The 20769-nt window shown below is 39.7% G+C and overlaps 1 protein-coding gene across 2 annotated transcripts in view; it reads left to right on the top strand.

Moving 5' to 3' along the window:
* Nos1ap (nitric oxide synthase 1 adaptor protein) overlaps nucleotides 1-20769 on the top strand; it is a 291877-nt gene that overhangs the window by 47684 nt on the left and 223424 nt on the right. The gene's annotated exons all lie outside the window — the stretch shown is intronic.

Raw genomic sequence — 20769 nt, 5'->3', positions numbered from 1 at the left:
TATGGTTCCACCAACCCAGGTGTCCATGGATGGATGAATGGACAAAGGAAATGTGGTATATATACACGCTGGAGTTTTATTTATCCATAAAGAAGAATGAAATTATGTAACTTACAGGAAAATGGATGGAACTTGAGAACACTAAGTAAGCCAGATTCAGAAAGTGAAGGATCATATGTTTTCTCCAATACATAGTAGCTAGAGAGGAAAAAGGAAAAGAAAGGTAGAGGTAAGATTTCATGAAAATTGAAGGGAGAGCAGTAGAGGAAGGGGACCAGGGGGACGGAGGAGGGGTGGAAAAAAGAATGGGAATGATATTGGCCAAATTATATTGTTATATTGTGTGCCTGTATGAATTGTAACAACACACCCCACCATTATGCACAAGTATACACCAATAAAACCATGGAAAAATAAATGGCTTCAAATTGAAAGCTCTTAACATGGTATATTCAGCCATATACTCTCTACTTTGTGTCCTCTCTTGCCCTTGAGCTTTTCATTGTTTACATTTTACAAATGTATTTTCATTTTCTTCCTAGAGCTCTACATAGAGAACATACTATGTTCTCTATTCTGCATTTTTTTCCATATTTTGAATTCATTTCAAACATATAGAATAGTTGCAAAATAGGAAATATTCATGTTGTTTCCTACCGCAACCATGTACACTATTTATGTATGAAAATTTTTTTAAAATTAAAAGCATAGTGCAGTGAACATCTGTCTATAATAGTCACTATCTTGGCTCACCAGTTTTCTTTTCTTTCTTTCTTTTTTTTAGTTTTATTAATTTTATTCTTTTAAATACATGACAGCACAGTGCATTACAATTCTTATTATACATATGGAGTACAGTTTTTCATATCTTTGTATATACAGTATGTTCACACCAATTCATGCCTTTATTTATTTATTTTTTAAAAAGAGAGTGAGAGAGGAGAGAGAGAGAGAGAATTTTTAATATTTATTTTTTAGTTCTCGGCGGACACAATATCTTTGTTGGTATGTGGTGCTGAGGATCGAACCCGGGCCACACGCATGCCAGGCGAGCGCGCTACCGCTTGAGCCACATCCCCAGCCCCAATTCATGCCTTTATACATGTACTTTTTTGCATTACAATTCTTATTACACATGTATACTACAATTTTTCATATCTCTGTTTGTATATAAAGTATATTGACAGTCAATTCAAGTCTTCATACATGTTCTTTGGATAATGATGTCCATCATATTCCACTGTGTGGCATATATACCCAATGGAATTTTACTCAGCATTAAAAGAGAATAAAATCATGGCATATGCAGGTAAATGGATGGTGTTGGAGAAGATAATGCTAAGTGAAGTTAGCCAATCCCCAAAAAACAAATGCGGAATGTTTTCTCTGATATAAGGAGGCTGACTCATCAGTTTTCAATAAACTTGCCACATATGTGTTATCTCTTTACCCACATATACAATTTTGTTTTATATATAAATGCTGGAAATTATGGTACTTTATCAATCTTTTATGTCTAGATTTTGAAGCACAGCAAGATGTTTCTTACATGTAGGACGTAAAGGAAATTGACCATGTTTTCTATTAGTGCATAGGTGATTTTATTTGTTTTAAAAACTTTGCTTCAGATTTTTCATGTATCTGATATTTATCCTAACATATAATGTGAGGTACAAATTTTATAATTTTCTAAATGGCAATTCAGTTTTCCAAACACTATTTATTACGTTAATTTCCCTTCCACTTATTGGAAATACTGCCTTTATTATACACTACATTTCCGTATGCACTTGGATTTTTTTATACTTTCCATTATGTTGCATTATCTGTCCCTGGGGACATATTCATTCTTTTGAATTGTTATTTCAATTCACTCAAGAATCTCTGTTCTCCTGTGGCTTAATTCTGATCACTAAGTATTCATTCTTTGTACATATTTACAAAAAGTTCATCATGGCAGAATGAAATATTCAACATTATATTAAATATTAATAATTTTCTCCATCATTATTCAACACTTCTAATAAAAGAACTCCAAAATATTTGTATTCCAAAACTTATGTTTCTTTCTTAATCTTCTTTATTTAAATGAACTAGATTTTTCTACTTTTCCATTATCTTTTTTACTCTTCCTCTTCTTAGTCACAATATAGATATTTACATGTGTATTATTTTCAAGGTAATTTGTTCGCATATAACAGCATGTGAATTATATAAATGGGGATTTTTTTCCCCACAATTGACTCCTGTTTCCTTATTATTTTAGAATTTTCTGAACTGCCAGCAATCAGTTGCTGGCCTGTGAGGCCGACCTTGGACTTCACTGTCAGCTGATTAGTTTGATGGCTGTTGAGTCACTCAAGGGTGGGTCCTGATGAATCCCTTGTTTTTTTTTTTTTTTTTTTTTTTTTTAATAGCCTTAGGAGATTCTCATATGGCTGTGATAACCCTGGGTTAATTTCCCCTCTTCTCTGCACACACAGATTCACAAGGATTTGAAGGAATACATTTTCATATACTAAGTATACTGATTTTTTTGGGGGGGGCAGGGTGGGGAGATGGTTAACCAGGGATTGAACTCATGAGCACTTGACCACTGAGCCACATTCCCCAACCCTGTTTTGTATTTTATTTAGAGATAGATTCTCACCGAGTTGCTTAGTGCCTCGCTTTTGCTAAGGCTGGCTTTCAACTAGGGATTCTCCTGCCTCAGCCTCCCAGGCTGCTGGGATTACAGGTGTGCACACAGTACCTGGTTAGTATATCGATTTTTGTGAATGTTCTTGTTATCTCATGTCAAGGTGCTTTGAGTCCCCAGTGAAACTTGTTTCTCTTGTGTTGTCTACATTTTCTGTGTGTTCATGTCTCCCCTAAGACTGACTTTATAGCTTTGATCTGCCCATTCTAACTCCCTATGATCTCTCTCAGAATTTTCCTCTACTCATTTGACCCATGGTCACATATGCCTTGTGTTATTGTGTACCCATTTTCTATAGATCACCTTCCTTTAATTAAATAAGGCTGGTCTCTTTGCTACCCAACTTCATTTAAAAAAAAAATCCGAGGGCTGGGGATGTGGCTCAAGTGGTAGCGCGCTCACCTGGCATGCGTGCGGCCCGGGTTCGATCCTCAGCACCACATACCAACAAAGATGTTGTGTCCGCCGAGAACTAAAAAATAAAAAAAATTAAAAAAAAATCCTATATGACCCACTAGACTTTGGTATATTTCCTATTCTGCTCAGACCAGTGCAGTTATCACTGCTAGAAGTACACAGTATGGTTTCCCACATCTTTGCTTGTCATGTTTTCCCTCCCTTAATATCCTAATTGGCTCAGATCAAACACTGCATCTTCTGAAATCATCCCTGATCTCTGCTCCAAATTGTGCCATCCTTTTGGAGCCCTTAATATATTGATGCAGTTCTTCTTGAGTCTGTAAGCTCCTTTGAGGTTGGTGATTCTATTTTATTAAACAGCTCTGTTTCTTGGTGATCCTGGTGTTGGGTGCATGGCAGGCACTTACCATATGCTGAAAAAAAGAGTGAATCCAAATCTTTCCCAGCCACCAGAGCACTGCTGAATCTTGTTCCAACCCCATAAGGACTCTGCCTCCCTCCTTGTGACCTAGGCGGTGTATAGAAGTCTTATGTACAGCTGAACACAGTATCATGTTTACAGTGTCTGTGATTTTATTTATGCATATTGTCCTATCCAAATTGTATGTCCCTTGAGGACAGGGACCTAACTCACACATTAATGGTTAATGAATTGCTTGGGATTAACATACTAGTAGCTGAGTTGAAAATATAAACTTTTCATAGGGGATATGCTATGCAGACGTTATATCTCTCTTAGTATCAGATTTAATGCTGCATTGTAAAAATAATAACTGCTACCATCAATTGAGCTGCTTTTCTGGGGGTTTTACAGCTATTTCTGGTAATGGTTATAATAGCAATTGTCCTATGAGGAAGGTGGCATTTCTTCCATTTTGCAGATGAGAAAATAAAGGCACAGAGAAGGTTAAGAAACTTTAAGCCTATAAGTGGCAGAATGGTGATTTGAATTCAGGTTTTTCTTACTTTAGACACCACAGTGCTTAATAACAAATAGCAAGGGGAGTGAGTTTTTATTTCTCTTACAGAATTGCTTGTGGTACTTTGCACCTATTATATTTGTGTGTGTTTGTTGAGAGGGGTGTTCTGGGAATTGACCCCTGATAGACAAGTGCTCTGCTGAGATACATCCTTTGAGCCCTTTTTATTTTATTTTTGAGGCATGATATTTCTAAATTGCCCAGATTGACCTTGAACTTGTGATCCTCTTGCCTCAGCCTTCCAAGTACCTGGGATTTCTGGCATACACCACTGCACCTGGCTTACATCTAGAAGGTTCTTGTTGCTTACTCTTCAAGAGCTGCTTATCAGCTTTCGTACTGTAGGTATCGAGTGTTCAGCCACTCTGTGCCATTTCTCAGGCAGTATCTATGTCACTATTCTGACATTTGCTGAAATCTCTGTCACCTTGTCTTTGCCACCTCCAAAGACTGAGAGGAGCAGACAAATATGGTAGGCTGTCTCTGCTGTGGTTTATATTATAGTAAGACATTGAGCAAGGCAGGGAAGAGCTTTTCCAGAAGCTCCCTTTTTATAGAGCAGAATGAGACCCTTGAGAGATCAACTAGTCTAGTATCTCCAAATCTGACTCTGGGGTCAGCTTCATCAAGACAGGTGCCACATTGGTTGTATTAGAATAAAAACCATGCCCAGTATATGCCATACATTGTTTTGGTAATTGCTAATCATCAGAATCACCTAAGGGATTAACAAAAATAATACCAATTCTCAGGCTTCACTCTAGACCTAACAGATTAAGATTTTCTGAATTGGGATCAAATAGGTCCTGGGAGTCCAAATTTGTTATCTAAAATTTAATTCCCCTCCATCTTTTAATAAGAGAAAGTTTAGCTGGGCGTGATGGTGCACACCTGTAATCCCAGCAATTTGGGAAGCTGAGGCAGGAAGATTGCAAGTTGAAAGTCAGTCTGGGCAACTTAGTGAGACCCTGTCTCAACATACCAAATAAAAAGGTCTGGGGATGTAGCTCAGTGGTAAAACACCCCTGAGTTCAGTCCCCTGTACTGAGAGAGAGAGAGAGAGAGAGAGAGAGAGAGCGAGCGCAAGCAACACATACACAGACAGACAGACAGACTGACTAACAGGGAAACATTTGGATAAAACAGTTTTGAGTAAAGCAAAAATGCTTTCCTTTTTTTCTTACCATTTTCTGCAACTGGAGGAGTTTCTTCTTCGAACTTCTTGGGTGAGGGTTAGTGAATGAGTGGAAAGTGTGTGCTTTCAGGACTTGTGTGTATTTTGTATTTGAATGTTGAGTGCCTGCTGGTGTTCTATGCTAGGTGCTCAGTGTGGGGATTCAAGGCATCTCTTTTGTCTGCATTACTCCTTAATGCAGTAGGAAGCAAATACATAAGAAAATAATTTCATTAAAATGCACCTGATTCTGCAGCAAGTGACAGTGCACAGCGACATGAAGGGAGCATGGAAGAGATAGTAGGGTCTTCTACTTACTGTTGAGATAGGTGGGTCAGAAACAGGTCTGTGATCTCCCCTGGAAAGAGACTTCTTATTTCACTTGGTAAACAGAGTGATCCAGCAGTGTCCTTGCAGGGACACTTCCTTAGGAGATTGGAAAGTATTCAAAGGTGATTGGATTTATCTACAGTCTATGCTCAGCAGAACCAACCCTTATGTGGATTTCTTGGATCATTCTGCGGGCACCAGTGGTATCTGGTGGCATTTTTTTTTTTTTTATGTGATTAAAGTAAAAAGAAGAGGAAGAACGTTTTAGTTTTTGGATCACTTGAAACTGGGCGGACATCTACATTTCTCTAATCCTTAAACTTCTCAACCTGTGAAACAGGGGTGGCAGTGTTGTTCGCTTGTATCGTGGAATTGTCACCAGGATCAAATGAGATAATGCATGAGTATACTTGTGCTTTTTTTGTTGTTGTTTATTTATTTTTTTTGTGGTGCCGGGATTGAACCCAGGGCCTTGTGCATGCCAGGCAAGAACTCTACTAACTGGGCTATATCCCAAGCCCAATATACTTTAAAAAAATTCATTTATTTTTATGTGGTTCTGGGAATTGAACCCAGTGCCCCACATATGTTAGGCAAGCTCTCTACCACTGAGAACAGCCCCAACCCCTGCATGAATATACTTTGAAACTATAAACTGCACAAGAAAGTGTTCCCTAAGTGATTGCCAGTATTTCTAATTAGGTGGTAATGGCATATAGATCTCAGACACATGGTCCCCAGTTCTGTGTGGGAAGGCAGACTGAAACATGCTGATCCTGGAGGGGGATTATAGAAGTTTCAAAGTATACTTCCTAGAGGGTGAAGGTCATGGGGCACCTACTTCTGCCAAATACTAGCTGTACTACAACAAATGCAGTATTCCTTCTATTCAAAAGTGATGGTATCCTCAGACTTTTTGGGAAGGTGAAGCATATTGGAGAAAGAATAAGTCATTTATGCCTTCCTAGGTAAGAGAATCCAAGGGAGGCTTATGATGGGAGATTTATATCTGGGGAGATTAGGGTGGGTAGATGCAAAAGGATGCTAGTAGGTAATATATTTTATTTCCACCTCCGTGACATCAAGGGAAATATCTTGGTAGAAAGATGTGAAGAGAAAAAACATAGGTTCTTCCCTGAGCTCCAGGTGTGGTGGAACTCAGAAGAATTGCCTTTAGATACAATTACCAGATGAGGTGAGATCACACGAATGTGACAATTATTATTTAATGATAGCACTTAATAACTGTTCAACTTAATCTCAGTTCATTAAAGCAAAAGTGGTGGTAAACTTGTTCTGAAACTGTCACTGGTAGAAAATATTCTACTGATGACTTAATGGGAATCTAGAGCAGAGCTTCCCAGCCTACCTGTGTCCATATTGATTCCTTCAGTTCCATGAGGCTAATAGTGGCCTCACCTGGCCTCTGGATGCCTTCCGTTTATCTTGGTTAGCAGTGCTCTGAGCGCCATGACAGGAAAAGATGTGTTTCTAGAACCAAAATGAGTTTCCTCATTTCCCCTAATGTGCTCTGGTTTCTTGGTTTTTCTCCAACTCTTCTGTCTGAGCTATACACTTTTTTGTCTTTTCCTTTGTGATCTCTTTTGATTTTGCATCTAATTGGAACTTCGGTATTAACAAGGCCCAGTGTGATAGTAATCAATAGAATATTGCAATATCACATGTTGGCAGAGCTGTTTGGGTCCGTGGCTTCAGGTTCTTCTGAGTTCATTCTGCAGCAGACATTTACCTAAAATATTTTTCAGGTATGTGCTTATTGTATTAGTCCACTTAATTTGTATGTTTGTTCTTTGCCATTTGGAACTAAACTGTAATAGAAAAGGCAAGCCTTTGTCTTATAGATTCCCTATAATGATACACCTTCCTAACTTGCCCCAGAAGTCTTTTCAGTCTCACTGAACATTTTGTCATATTTAGTCCTCAGTTACCTCTTATCTACTTATCTATTGTGCACCCTGCCCCCTAGTACTGAGGATCAAACCCAGGGGTTGCTACCCCTGAATTATATACCAAACCCTTTTAAAAAAATTAATTTTGAGACAGGGTCTCCCTAATTTGCTGTGGCTGGCCTTGAACTTGTGTTCCTCTGCCTCAGCCTCCTGAATTGCTGGATTACAGGCATGTGCCACAGCGCCCAGTTTATCTATTCTTGACAAGAACCAATTCCAATATGTTTTACATCCCTCTTGTTTCCTATGGTATCCAAACCCAGAGACCATTTTCTATTAAAGTCTGTATATAGAGTCATACTATCTTGCTGTTTTATTGTTCTAAAAAGTGTGATATTTTATATGAACTAGGTCTTAGAACCATCTCTTCTTTTTATAATTTGTCAGTTGCATAAAATGTTGATGCTTATTACTCTTCTTTTATGTGATAGATTAATCTGTTCAATTTTTGTTTTTGGTTGAGTCATAGGTTGTTAGCATTCTGTTGTGGCATTGGGTGGTCTTTAGCATTTTATTGGACTATTTTATAAAATACCACCCAAGAAATATGTTGGAACTGGTATTTATTGTCTTAATCTTGTTGTCTGCATTGAGAAGTTTCTAACTAAATGTTTTCTCCAGCTTTTCCTTAATTGCAGTGTGGTTAATTCCTCTCAACTGCAGGAAGCCAAGGTATTTATAGATTGTTGTTATTATTTTTGTGGTCGGTAGAAGTAATCGGCATTCACTGAGTTCCAAGAACATGTTTGGCATGAAGGAGAACATAGAATTAAATCCAGTTCCCATCCTGTGAACTTGATGTGAGATGAGCTCAGTAGGGAGGAGGGAAGGAAGAGAATCAATTTTCACAAAATTATCTTTTCTAAAAAGGAGAGAAAATGAATTTTAGTTCAAAAGGACACTTTAGGAATTCAATTAAGTAGGATAAAACACAGGTGACAGTCATCAAGACAGCATTTATGCTAAATTACACAAATCTGAGGACTGAGTCATAACAAGCCCAGGTTTAATGGATCACTTACCTCAAAGCAAAACTGTAGAGGCTTAAGTGGGGGAGGAAAGCAAAGGGAGGAAAAAGTGGAAGGTTAAAGGAATCCTGAAACTCACCCTGGATTCATCTCTCTCCCTAATGACCACATCCAATCTGTTTTCCAGACTGTCCTGTGGCTTCCCAGCTCCCCCTGGTCCTGTCCCTGATTCTTTTGCTCTGGCTTGGGTCCTCCTTATCTCTTACTGGCCTCTCATCTTGCCTCCTCTGATCCATCTGCTGTGAAGCAGTTATATGCATCTGACCAAAGTTTGTTGCTCAGAATCCTTAAATGGCTGCCGGTCGCTTAGAGAGTGATACAAGACCCTCCTGGCTTGACCTCACCTGTTCACCTTCATCTCACCAGTTAGAGGCCTTGTAGCATCTGGACACACCAACAGGCTTTGCTGGATTACTCTCGTCTCTGTGCACACTTTGTTCCTGCCTAGAAGGATCACTTTCCTCTGTTTTCATCCAACAGCAACTACTCATTCTCCAAGTTCAAAAATCATCTCTACTGTGAACACTTCCAACCTGCACTCGAGTGAATTAGGTGTTTGTCCTTCTGTGCTTGTGCTGGACTTTGTAGGTATCACCTCATTACAGCAGTGACCATAGTGCATGGTCACTGTAGAATTGCACATCTGTCTTTCCTGTGTACTGTTAGTAATTAGGGGGCAGGTGATGTGTCTTTGTTCTATGTCCTCAGTGGTAATGATTGCTGGCTGAACTAAGGACTGGGTCATGACAGGCTGCCAGTTTCTCAAGGGCAGTGTGTATATATTGAGAATTTGTAAAGATTTTTGACTTTTATCTACTGCAAGGGGAAAGGACAGCTCTTGGAATTGTGGGAAGATGAATTTATTTCTCATTCTGGAAGGCTTCCAGTACTGGAGGACAGGAACAGTTGGTACAAATGTCCTGGATTTGTGGATATTATCTCAATGGGGAGACACCTGTTTCATCTTCAGAACTGGCATTTTCTTTGGACCCTGAGAAGTGGAAGCCTTCTGCATCTCCCAAGGGGGTGGCCAGGTCTATGCAGGGAGGTGGCAGACCCAGGTTTACTTTGTAATTCAATTACTGTCACCATCTGGGGATCTGCCTTAAAGCATAAAAATGTCTTGGACACTTCTGATCTCTGGAAACTCAGGGAGGATAACTGATTTCAAGACCAACAGTGGCAAACAAGCAGACCTACTTTTGAGAACACCAAAGACCTCACCCTAAATAAACTTCCTGCATGTAGTATACCACATTTCATTTGATTTGTTCATGTCACTTAAATATGTTTAGGAAATTATATGAATGGACTCTTTTTGAAATGGCAATTTTAAATACTTTTTAAAAAGTATTTCAAATTGGTATATACGATTTTTTTGTTTGTTTGTGTGTGTGTGTGTGTGTGTGTGTGTATGTGAAATACTGGAAATTGAACCCAGGGCCATTCTCCCACTGAACTACATCCAGAATCCTTTTTATTTTTTATTTTGAGACAAGGTCTCACTACATTGTTGAGGCTGGCCTCCAAGTTGTGATCTTTCTGCCTCAGCCTCCCGAGTTGCTAGGATTACAGACATTTGCCACTGTGCCTGGATACAACTGTTGTTAATTGCTATGGGGGATATGATGTAGTTATATAGTCTAATCTAAGATCCTAAGATTTTAGGAATCTATATAAGTTATATTACATGAACAAGTGACAACATGAAAACAAATCCAGGTTAGTACTATAAAGATAGTATCAATAAATGCTTTTGCTCTTTCTTTGGTGGAAGATACTTCTATGGGCTGGAGTGGTTAGGGTGTATTTATAGAGAAGAAAGTGAAAGTTGAGCTGGATCTTGAAGGTAGGTAGAATTTGAAGAGGTGAAATGAATATTAGAGGTAGGAAAGCAGCCAGTGAAATGGGGATCCTCCCCTTAATATATATATTTTTTCCCTAATTTATGACATAGATTTGACCAAATAAACCAAATAGGTTTATTTTTGCATAAACCTGGGCTCTTGATTTTTCCTACCCCTTTACCCTTCTCTAACTCTTCTATTCCTTGAATACTCACTGTATATCCAGTCCTATACTGGATACTAAAGAAATGTAATATGTCACCCTTTTCCTTATGGGGTTTCAACCTTGTAGATTGCCATATTCCATGGAAAAGCAGAGAGCAGGCAGCAGTTTTTGGAAATGAGAATGTAAATCAGAACTTCACATTCTGACCCGTAGTCTGATCCTCTGGGCTCTCTCATTTTCCCCACTGCTTTCCCAATGTGTTCTTTTTCTTTTCTTCTAGTTACAGAGATTGGTAAATGGCTCTTCTTTTACCTTTTACAGACAGGAAACTTGATATCAAGGTATTGACCAAAGTTCAAGGAGAAAAGTTGAGGCAGGGAATCATAGTAAGATAGATTTGTGAGAAATTGATAGTGGCTTCAAAGATCTGGGGATTGAACCTAGTGACCATACATGCATTCACTGGGGCCCTCTACCACTGAGCTACACACCAGATTTTTTAAAATTTTGAGACAGGGTCTTGTTGTATTTGCTAGACTGGTCCCAAAGTCATGATTCTCCTGCCTTAGCCTCCTAAGTCATAGAGCACCACCATGTCTGGCAAGGGGTGTGTGTGTATGTGTGTGTCTTTTTCTTTTCAATTGCTTCTTAGCTGGCCATAGCATTTAGGGAGCTTCCTTTGAGCAGACAGGAGAAGTACCTTTTGGCCTTTCCAGGATGAGTACTGCCCTTTCAAGCATGCCATGGAATTTTTGGCAGAGGTGGATGACATCAGGCCAACCAGGGTTCCGGTGGAGTACAGTAGCTGTGGGTCTGCTGCTGAGGAACTAATGACTCATATGTAAAGCACGTTGGATTTGCTCATGAAGTTTCTGAGATTCTGGTCAATCTGGTACTCGTTCTTGAATTTCCATTCTACCTTCAGAACTGAAGTGGACCTTGGTGTTATTGATGAGATTTGGAATCTGTTTTCCTTTGCCTCTTTGGCTTTGTCATTGATAGACACAGCCACTTGAGTAAATTAGTAGGCAAAGCATGATTCATACTTGCGCATAGCCTCTTGCAGCAAGGTCACTCACTTCCCGACATTTTTGATCCATTTATCTCCTCGTGATCAATTTCAGCCCTCAGTCACATTGATAAAACATTCAAATTCTGGACCATTCCTGCCACCCCCAGAGCTGTTTGTCTGTCCTCTGCACCTCTGCAACATTATTGATTTGCCATTTGCTTGCAGTTTAACTGGATTTGGGTTGGTGTGTGATTCTGGAAGCTTTTCTATCTATTGATCTGAGTTAATGGCACCCATCACTGTGGTTTCTAGGAGTGCTATAGGATTGGCACAGTGTGTCTTTTCTAACCTTTTTTTTTTGTATTGTTTTTATTGTTGTCATTTTGTTTTAAAGCTGAGGTGGTCCAGGAACTCAGAGGCATTTAGAAGTAAGCTTTAGAGCTGTGTTTCCCTTTTTCAAACATCTGTGTAAGAGGGCCTTTTCCTGCCCTTTTTTTGATTTCTAAACCCATTCTTCCCCAGATTCACACGCCTGATCCTCATTCTGCTGTCCCACAAATGAAAAACTCATGCCTCCTTCCTACTGTGGAAGGTCTTTCTTGTGCCTTCATGTACACATGTGTTTATACGTGCACATGTAATTGAGTGTTACTGTGTTATCACATACATAGACTGGTGCATTTCTCTTATGGTTGCTTATATGTATCTCCTTCCTATACCATTTATGAATCCATAGACAACACCCTCCTTAACTGAAAGCAAGAAAGATAGCTCAGTGGTAGAGTACCTGCCTAGCATGTGCAAGGTGTTAGGTTCATTTCCAGCACCAAAAGGGGGCTGGGACACGGACAGACACACTATATATTAGTGGCCAATTGCCTCAAAATTTAGCAGTTTAAAACAACCATGATCCACTTATAGCTTCTGTGGGTCAGTTTTTCAGGAGGAACTTAGCTGGGTGGTTTTTGCTTGAGGTCTCAGAAGATTGTAGTTCATCTGTCCTTTATTTGTGCTATGGGGAGGTGGTGATGATGGGGTATGTGGTTTTCCTTTGGTTTAGTTTTATAGATGTGTACACAGAAGATAAGGCTTTGTGGAAATGGGTGAGGGATTTACACTTCTTGGAATTTGTGCAAAAATAGATACATTGGTATTACTTTGTGGTTATTAATAAATTTTGTGTTACATTTTGAGTAGCATTTTGCTTTGTTCATTTGCCCCCCACCCCACTGCTATCCTGGGCAGAGGGTAGAGAGGGAAGAGCTGGCATGGTTGAGTGCCAGTTTCCAGAAGGCATCCTCCTGTCCCTGGTAAAATGGGGTCTGAGGCCTTGTGTTTGTTGTTATAACAAAATACCTAAGGTTGGGTAATTTATAAAGGAACGGTGGCTTATTCAACTCATGGTGCCAGCATCTCTTCAACATCTAGTAAGAGCCTTCTTGTTGGGTGATAACATGGCAGAGGCATCACATGAGACAGAGCAAACAAATCAGAGAGCTCATTCTTTAAACAAAGCCACTCTCATGATAATCCATTAATCCATTCATGTGGGCAGAGCCCTCGAAACCCAATCAACACCCTGAGAACCCAACTCCAACTCCCATCGACATATGATTTTGTTAACGCCCATAAATTCCCAACACATGATTTCAGGGAAATAAACACTCAAACCCAAGCACCTGAGATCCTGCCTGCCCAGGTCATCCCAAGGGGCTGATCCTACTCTCTCTATACTTGTTTCTTCCTTCCTTTTCCAGTGTAGAGGCTTTGAGAAGACCTGGGCCTAAGGGAGGGTGTATACTTAGCCGGCAAGGCTACCAGCAGCACCTATGGGAACTCCTGTTAGATCAGGGGTGTTTTACCATCTTGCTAGTGAAATTATTCAGGCTAGAGAGGAGAGGACCTGGATCAACTAACCAGAATCTGGGCTGCCTAGTACTGGCATGTAGGGCTTTTGGGTGCTAAAGTCAGGATGGTGTCAGGAAAGCTGAGATAGTTAGTCAACCTAACTGTACCTGAAGATACTCCTGACCCTAACTTCTGCCCCCACTTCTTGGGATTGAACCCAGGGATGCTTTATCACTGAGCCATATCCCTAACCCTTTTCATTTTTTATTTTGAGACAGGATCTCACTAAGTTGCCCAGGCTGGCCTAGGAACTTTTAGTCCTCCTACCTTAGTCTCCCAGTAGTGAGTAACTTGGATCATAGGGGTGTGCCCCCATGTCTGGCCCCTTGCTGTGGCTTGTTGACATCTCTCAGAATGGGAGTCAGGCAGTGTGGTTTGAGGCTCAGTCTTTAAGCTAGATTTGGCACAGTCTTTCTTTTATTTTCTAAACATTTCTTTGTGTCCTAGAAAAGACCTTTGCCTGCAACCTCTTCTGTCCTATCTGGGACTAATTCCTTTTCCCTTACCTGGCTCCTCTAGACATTCATTTCCAAATCTAGTTCTTTGCTAGGACAAAGCAGGGCATTCCTTATTATTTATATACACACACACACTTTTCTTTTAATAGTCTCTTCTTGATTCCTTGTCTTTGGCAAATAGAAAGTGCTCTGTAATTTTTTTTAATAAAGAAAGATGGATTTCAAATGTGATTCTACATGCTTTTCCGATCTGATCTCATTTAATTCCTATGGCATCCCTGCAGAGTTGCATTTCATGGACAACAAGCTGGAGTGCAGGATGTTGACCAGCTGGCTCACTTTCATAGAGCAGCTAAAAAGTGGAAGAGCTGGAATTGGAACCACAGGGCTTTTTCATTTGATTCTGTCATACTCTTATTTTTAGAGCCTTGGCTTTGAAGCCAGGACACCTGAGTTATAGTCTCACTTTGACTCTTATGAGCTGAGTGACCTTGAGCAAAACACTTGATCATTAGACATTAGTGTTGTGCCTTGCAAACCAAGAGAGGGACAGAGAGATGTCAGTTCTAATGTCTCTTGACTCTTTCTTTCCTTCTGGGGAAATTCATTGTTTTCTTTTTTGCCATACTGGTGATTAAACCCAGGGATGCTCTAAGCTACATCTCTAGCCCCTCCTTTATTTATTTATTTATTTTTTAAACCACTAAGCTACATCTCTAAACCCTCCTTTAAATTTTTTTTTTTTTAATTTTGAGACAGGGTCTTGCTAAATTGCTGAGGCTGGCCTTGAAGTTGCAATCCTCTTGCCTCAGCCTCCAGAGTAGCTAGGATCACAGGCATGTACCACTGCTCCAGGGGAAATCTATAATCACAGTGCATGTGTGCCCCTCATCTCTGCTTCCTTCCACTGGATACCCTGGTGTGCTCTTTTCTCTTTGACTGGACTTTCTTGATTATCCTCTTAGCTTGTCTTACCCTCTTTCTTTCCACTTTTAGTGATAAGAATTGTTGCCATGATGATTTTTCCCACTTCCTACCTCCTCTAACCTACTTAGCTTTATCTGAGAAATCGTTGCAAAAGTATTTGCTGCTTTGTGATGATGGTGATGTTAATGAGAAATGATTAATTCCTTGGCTATGAGGACTGTTGGGTGGGTCACCTGGGAAGTTGGGTAATAAGATGGAGTCTACTGTGTGGGAGGTGTGGAACTGCCTGAAGGCAAGAAAAAGAACCAGATAGCATCTTAGAGGTTCTGGCTTAAAAACAGGGAAAGCTACTGTTTGTCCTTTCATTTATATGGTGGGCCAGGCTTTGTACCAGGTGCTTATAATATAGTGGTGACAAGAGTGACACCTTGGAGTCATTGGTTAGGAGAGACACAGTTAATGTGAGAATCAATCAGATACCAACTCAACTCTGAGAAGCAGAACCAAGTACACAGGAGGGAGAACTAACCTAGACAGGGAGCTGATTGATGTAAATACCAAGCACTTTTATGTACATTATCTCATTTAATGTTTACAGTGACTCTTTAAAGAATATTCTTAAATTCTTGCCAGGTTGTAGAAGAAACTGAGCCTCAGATTTCAGTCCAGACCAGATTCCCAAACCCAGGTTTTTCCAGCTACACATCACAACCTCCCTCAAAAGAGTCTTTAATTCTAGTCCCTATAATTCTGTGTGCAGGGGCATCACTTAGCCAAGATAGATAGATGCTTCCATGCTGTAATTTGCAGGCTAAAGTTAATAGGCATCTCTGTCTTCAAATATCCACTAGACTGATCTGCTACTCAGTGCAGGAGACTCTGATGACCAATGAATAACCTCTGAGGATATTTGGTTTCTGTGACATGCAGTTAAGGAACAAAAGGCCTCAGATATTAGCTCTCTGTGTTGTCCTAGAGTGAAGTAGTCTGTCAAATTAGCTTCTCTCTGGAATGGAGGGAGGCTGTGGATTTAAACACAGGTCAGGGAACCATTAGTGGGGATAAGGAAGGGAAAAGGAAATTGTGCAGAGGATTAGCACTACATGGTGGGGATGGTTGAATCCAGGGTACCTGGAAAGGTGAGGGGTGGGACTAAAGCAAGAGGCCGACCACCAAAACAAACTTGGCCGTAGCTGGTCTTTTTTTTTTTTTTTTTTTTTTTTTTTTTTTTGGTTGTTTGGTTCTTTTTTTTTTTTTTTTTTTTTCGTAGCTGGTCTTGTTAACCACTTCTCTGCCTCTGCAGAGACAAGAAGTGTGTCTGTACTCAACTTTGAGAAAAAGGAACCAGTATCTGCTGTACCTATCCCATACAGTTTAAAAACCATGGCAAGCCAGGCATGGTGGCACACACCTGTAGTTCCAGCCCGTAAGGAGATTGAAGCAGGAGGATTCTAAGTTTGAGGCCTTCTTCAGCAATTTAGAGAGACCCTGTGTCAAAATAAAAAGGGCCAGGGATGTAGCTCAGTGGTAGAGTGCCCCTGGACTCAATCCCAGTATTGCAAACAAAAACAAAACAAAAACTCAGCCAGATGATACATTTGTCCCTTAACTGCGTATCACAGAAACCAAATATCCTCAGAGGCTAATTATTGGTCATCAGAGTTTCCTGCACTGAGTAGCAGGTCAGTCTAGTGGATATTTGAAGACGGAGATGCCTATTAACTTTAGCCTTCAAACTAACCAACCAACCAAAGATACCCCAAACCTAGAAAAGCCAGGCAGGCATGGTGGTGCATATTTCTAACTTCAGCCAACTCAGGAGGCAGAGGCAGGAGGACGGTAAGTTCAAAGCCAGCCTAGGCAATTTAGGTAGATCCTGTCTCAAGAGTAAAATTTTAAAAAGTGGCAGAGAGCACTTGCCTAATATGCACAATGCCCTGGGTTCCATCCCCAGAATTTAGAATCAGACAAACCAACAAACAAATAGATCACTTAGCAGAGTGGCTGAGCCAGAGTGGACTGACTCCTGTCTGCCCCTGAGTCCTTAAAAGGGTTGCCTTTCAGGGTTTGGTTGGCATCCAGGTGGAAGCTCAGCCTCTTGGGCTGTCTCTTGGCAGCTGGCCTTCTTGGGCATCTATAGTTCCTCCCTCTACTTTCTTTCTTCTGCTCATTTACTTTGTTTCTCTTCACTTTACCACAGCCCTGCTTGGCAGAGCTGGTTGCCCTGGAGACATGTTTTGGAAGAGAATAATGAAACCTTGTCCATAGTGTCTTTGAGTGTTAAAGATGAGAAGAGATATTACATGTAAAAGAGAAGGCTCATGGTGCCAGGGTGATGAGAAATAGCTTTATGCTTTATGTATTTGAGAAGAGAGTAGACTGAATCTTTCTTTCTTTTTTTTTTGTTATAGGGGATTGATCCCAGGGGTGCTCTACTGCTGAGCTACATATAAAATTTAAAAATTTTGAGTCAGGGTCTTGCTAAGTGACAGAGGCAGCTTGAACTAGCAAACCTCCTGCTTCAGGCTTCCAAGTCACTGGGATTACAGGTGTGTTCCTGGCTAGACTGAAACTTTACGGAGACAAAGGGAGGACTTTCTGACAGTCCTGTTGTCTGAGACAGTGATCTCTTCTTCAGTGGCAGTTCTTAAGTCTAGGTTAGTTAATGCCTTGGTATGGATTTATAAAGAGATTAACATTTCAGTTATGCAAGTGGAAGGGGAAGGGCCATAGACAACTGTTTAAGGTTCCTTCCAACCCTGAAATTCTACTTCCTTTTTAAAATCTTATCATGACATGACTCTTTTCCCTCCCTTTTAGTCACATTCTTTGAATACTTGGAATTTTTAAGTTGTAAGATGTGTAATGTATTTTTAAAATCTTTTTCTTGGTGTGTCTTTAAAAATGTGCTCCTGCCTAGAAGATTGGTGCTATTTGTATTTTGGGGTCACTCAGTAAAACTGGTTATCTATGAAGTTCCAGAAAAGGCATGGTAGTTGGACTGTTTGTTCTGGAAGCTTCAGCATGATGCAGAAATAGTCTCATTTGTGAGTTTCTGTCCTATTTTGCTGCATTGGAAGTAGGATTATGAAATGGAATTGCAATACTCTTATAATATGGAAGAAATCATGTTCTTAGGAAGAGGAAAAAAATATCTTCTAGAAGAGCTAAAATTTAGTATAATTATAGTTCATTTTTTTTCCCTGCCAGGAACTATGTACCTGGCAAACTCAAAACATCCAAGTGACAGTCAGCAGTGCAGAAAGGCAGATAAGAGATACTTGAGCAGCCAAAATGAATGGAGGCTTGTAGCCTTGCTTTGAAAGAGAGCCCTTCAGAGTCTCATGCAAAACCTAATTTGGTTATAGTTGTATTTTATAGTCTGCAGCAAACTGAAAGAGGGGACATTCTTATGTGAACATTTAATTTGCCCTCCTCCCCCTTTTGGCATTGGGGATTGAATCCAGGGGCACTGAGCTACACCACCAGCCATTTTTTATTTTTTATTTTGAGACAGAGTCTTGCTAAATTGCGAATGCTGTCCTGCCTCAGCCTCTGGAGTTGCTGGGATTACAGGTGTGTGCCACAACACCCAGCACATTTACCCTTTTAAGTGATCTCGTCCAGTGGTTTTTAGTACAGTCACATAACTGTGTGACCATAATTATATGACATAATTGTGTGGCATTGACTGTATAATTTTAGGACATTTTCATCATCCTCAAAAGAAAACCTGTACCATTAGTAGTCACTCCCCCAAACTCCTGGCAACTAGTAATCTACTTTCTGTTTTATGGATTTGCCTATTCTGGACATTTCCAATAAAGGGATCATCTAATATGAGATCTTTTGTGACTAGCTTCTTTCACTTAGCATGGTGTGGAGGTTTGTCTATATTTACTGTGGCTTGAATATGTCTGGCAAATGTTCAAAGGTTGAAATCTTAATTCAGTGCAGTGATATTGAGAGGTGATAGTGCTGTTAAGAGGGATTAATACAGTTCTTGTGGGATTGGATTAATCACCTTGAGAGCTGGTTATTAAAAAAGAGGCTGCTCCTCACGTTTTGCCTCTTTTGCACATGTTCAATTGTCCATCTTTTTCTGTCTTGAGTTAAAGCAGTGTAGACACTTGCTGGTAGTATGCTCTTAGACTTCCATGCTTCCAGAACTTTGAGCCAAAACAAACCTCTTTTCTTTATAAATTTCCTAGTTTCAATCAATCATTCTGTCATAGCAGCAGAAAAGACTTAGACCATGTTGTAGCATGTATCAATCAGTACTTTGTTCCTGACTTTTTTTTTTTTTTGCCAAATAACATTGTACTATATTGATTGCAACATTTTCTTTACTAATTTGTCCATTGATGGACAGTTGGATTTTGGCCATTATGAATAATGATGCTATGAACATTTGTTTGCAAGTTTTTGTGTAGCTGTCTGTCTTTATTTCTCCTGAGTATTTACCTAGGAGTAGAATTGCTGGTTCATATGTCAATTCTGTGTTTTTAACCTTTTGAGGATTTGCTAAACTGTTTTCCAAAGTAGCTGTACTATTTTCTACAGCAATGTATGAGTATTCTAATTTCTTCACATTCTTATCAACACTTGTGATTTTTTAATCTTTAAAAATCATCCTAGTGGAGCTGTGGCTGTGGCTTAGTGGTAGAGTACTTGTCTGGCATGTTGAGACACTGGGTTTGATTCTCAGCACCACAAAAATAAAGGTACTATGTCCACCTATAATTAAAAAATACATTAAAAAATCATCCTAGCGGATCCTAATGGATACGAAATGATATTTCATTATGTTTTTGATTTGCATTTACCAGAGACCAGTGCTGTTAAGCATCTTTTTATTTGTGTACCTTGCACAAATCTTGCCATTTGTGTATCTGTTTCGAGAAGTGTCTATTCAACCTTTGCCCACATTTTTTGAGTTGCTTATAATTTTATTGTTGCATTGTAAGAGTTACATGCTAGATGCAGGTCCCTCTCCCCCTCCCCCTCCTCCTCCGTTTTACTGGAGTTGGAACTGAGGGATGCTGCTGTATCATTGAGTTACACCCCCAGCCCCTGTTTTTTGAGACAGGGTCTTACTAAGTTGCTTAGGTGGGCCTTGAATTTGCAGTCCTCCTGCCTCAGCTTCCCAAGGATTGCAGGCATGTGCCATGGTGCCCAAGGTCTTTCTGCTTTCTTAAAGAACGCCTTTGAAGCACAAGTGTTTTTAATTTTGGTGAAGTTTAATTTGTCTGTTTTCTTCTTCTGTCATTTGTTCTTTTAGTATCATATGTAGGAAACCATTTCTTAAGCTAAGGTACTGTGTTTTCTTCTAAGAGTTTTATATTTAGGCGTATGATACATTTTGAGTTAGTTTTGGTATATGGTATGAGGTAGAAGTCCAGTTTCATTCTTTTACATGTAGCTATTCAGTTGTCCCAAGTACCAATGTTGGAAAGGCCATTCTTTCCCTGCTGAATAGTCTTGGTGCTCTTGTTAAAAATCAATTGATAATAAATGTAAGGGCTTATTTCTAGACTCTCAATATTATTCTATTAATCTATATGTCTAGCTTTGTTCAAGTACCACACTATTTTGATTAAATTATGCAGTAAGTTTTGGAAGTTAGCAAGTCTGAATTGTCCACCCTTGTTATTTTTCAAGATTGTTTTTGCTGTTCTAGGCCCCTTATATTTTCCACATAAAATTTTGAATTGGCTTGCCAATTTCTGCAAGAAAGGCAGGAGAGATTTTAATAGGGATTATGACGAATCTGTAGATCTGTGTGGAAAGTATTGCATTTTACAGTTTAAATTTCCTACTTTATGAACATGGGATGTCTTTCTACTGATTT

This window comes from Urocitellus parryii, chromosome 11 (assembly GCF_045843805.1).
Source record: "Urocitellus parryii isolate mUroPar1 chromosome 11, mUroPar1.hap1, whole genome shotgun sequence".
Taxonomy (NCBI): domain Eukaryota; kingdom Metazoa; phylum Chordata; class Mammalia; order Rodentia; family Sciuridae; genus Urocitellus; species Urocitellus parryii.
This window is presented reverse-complemented; position numbering and strand designations above follow the sequence as displayed.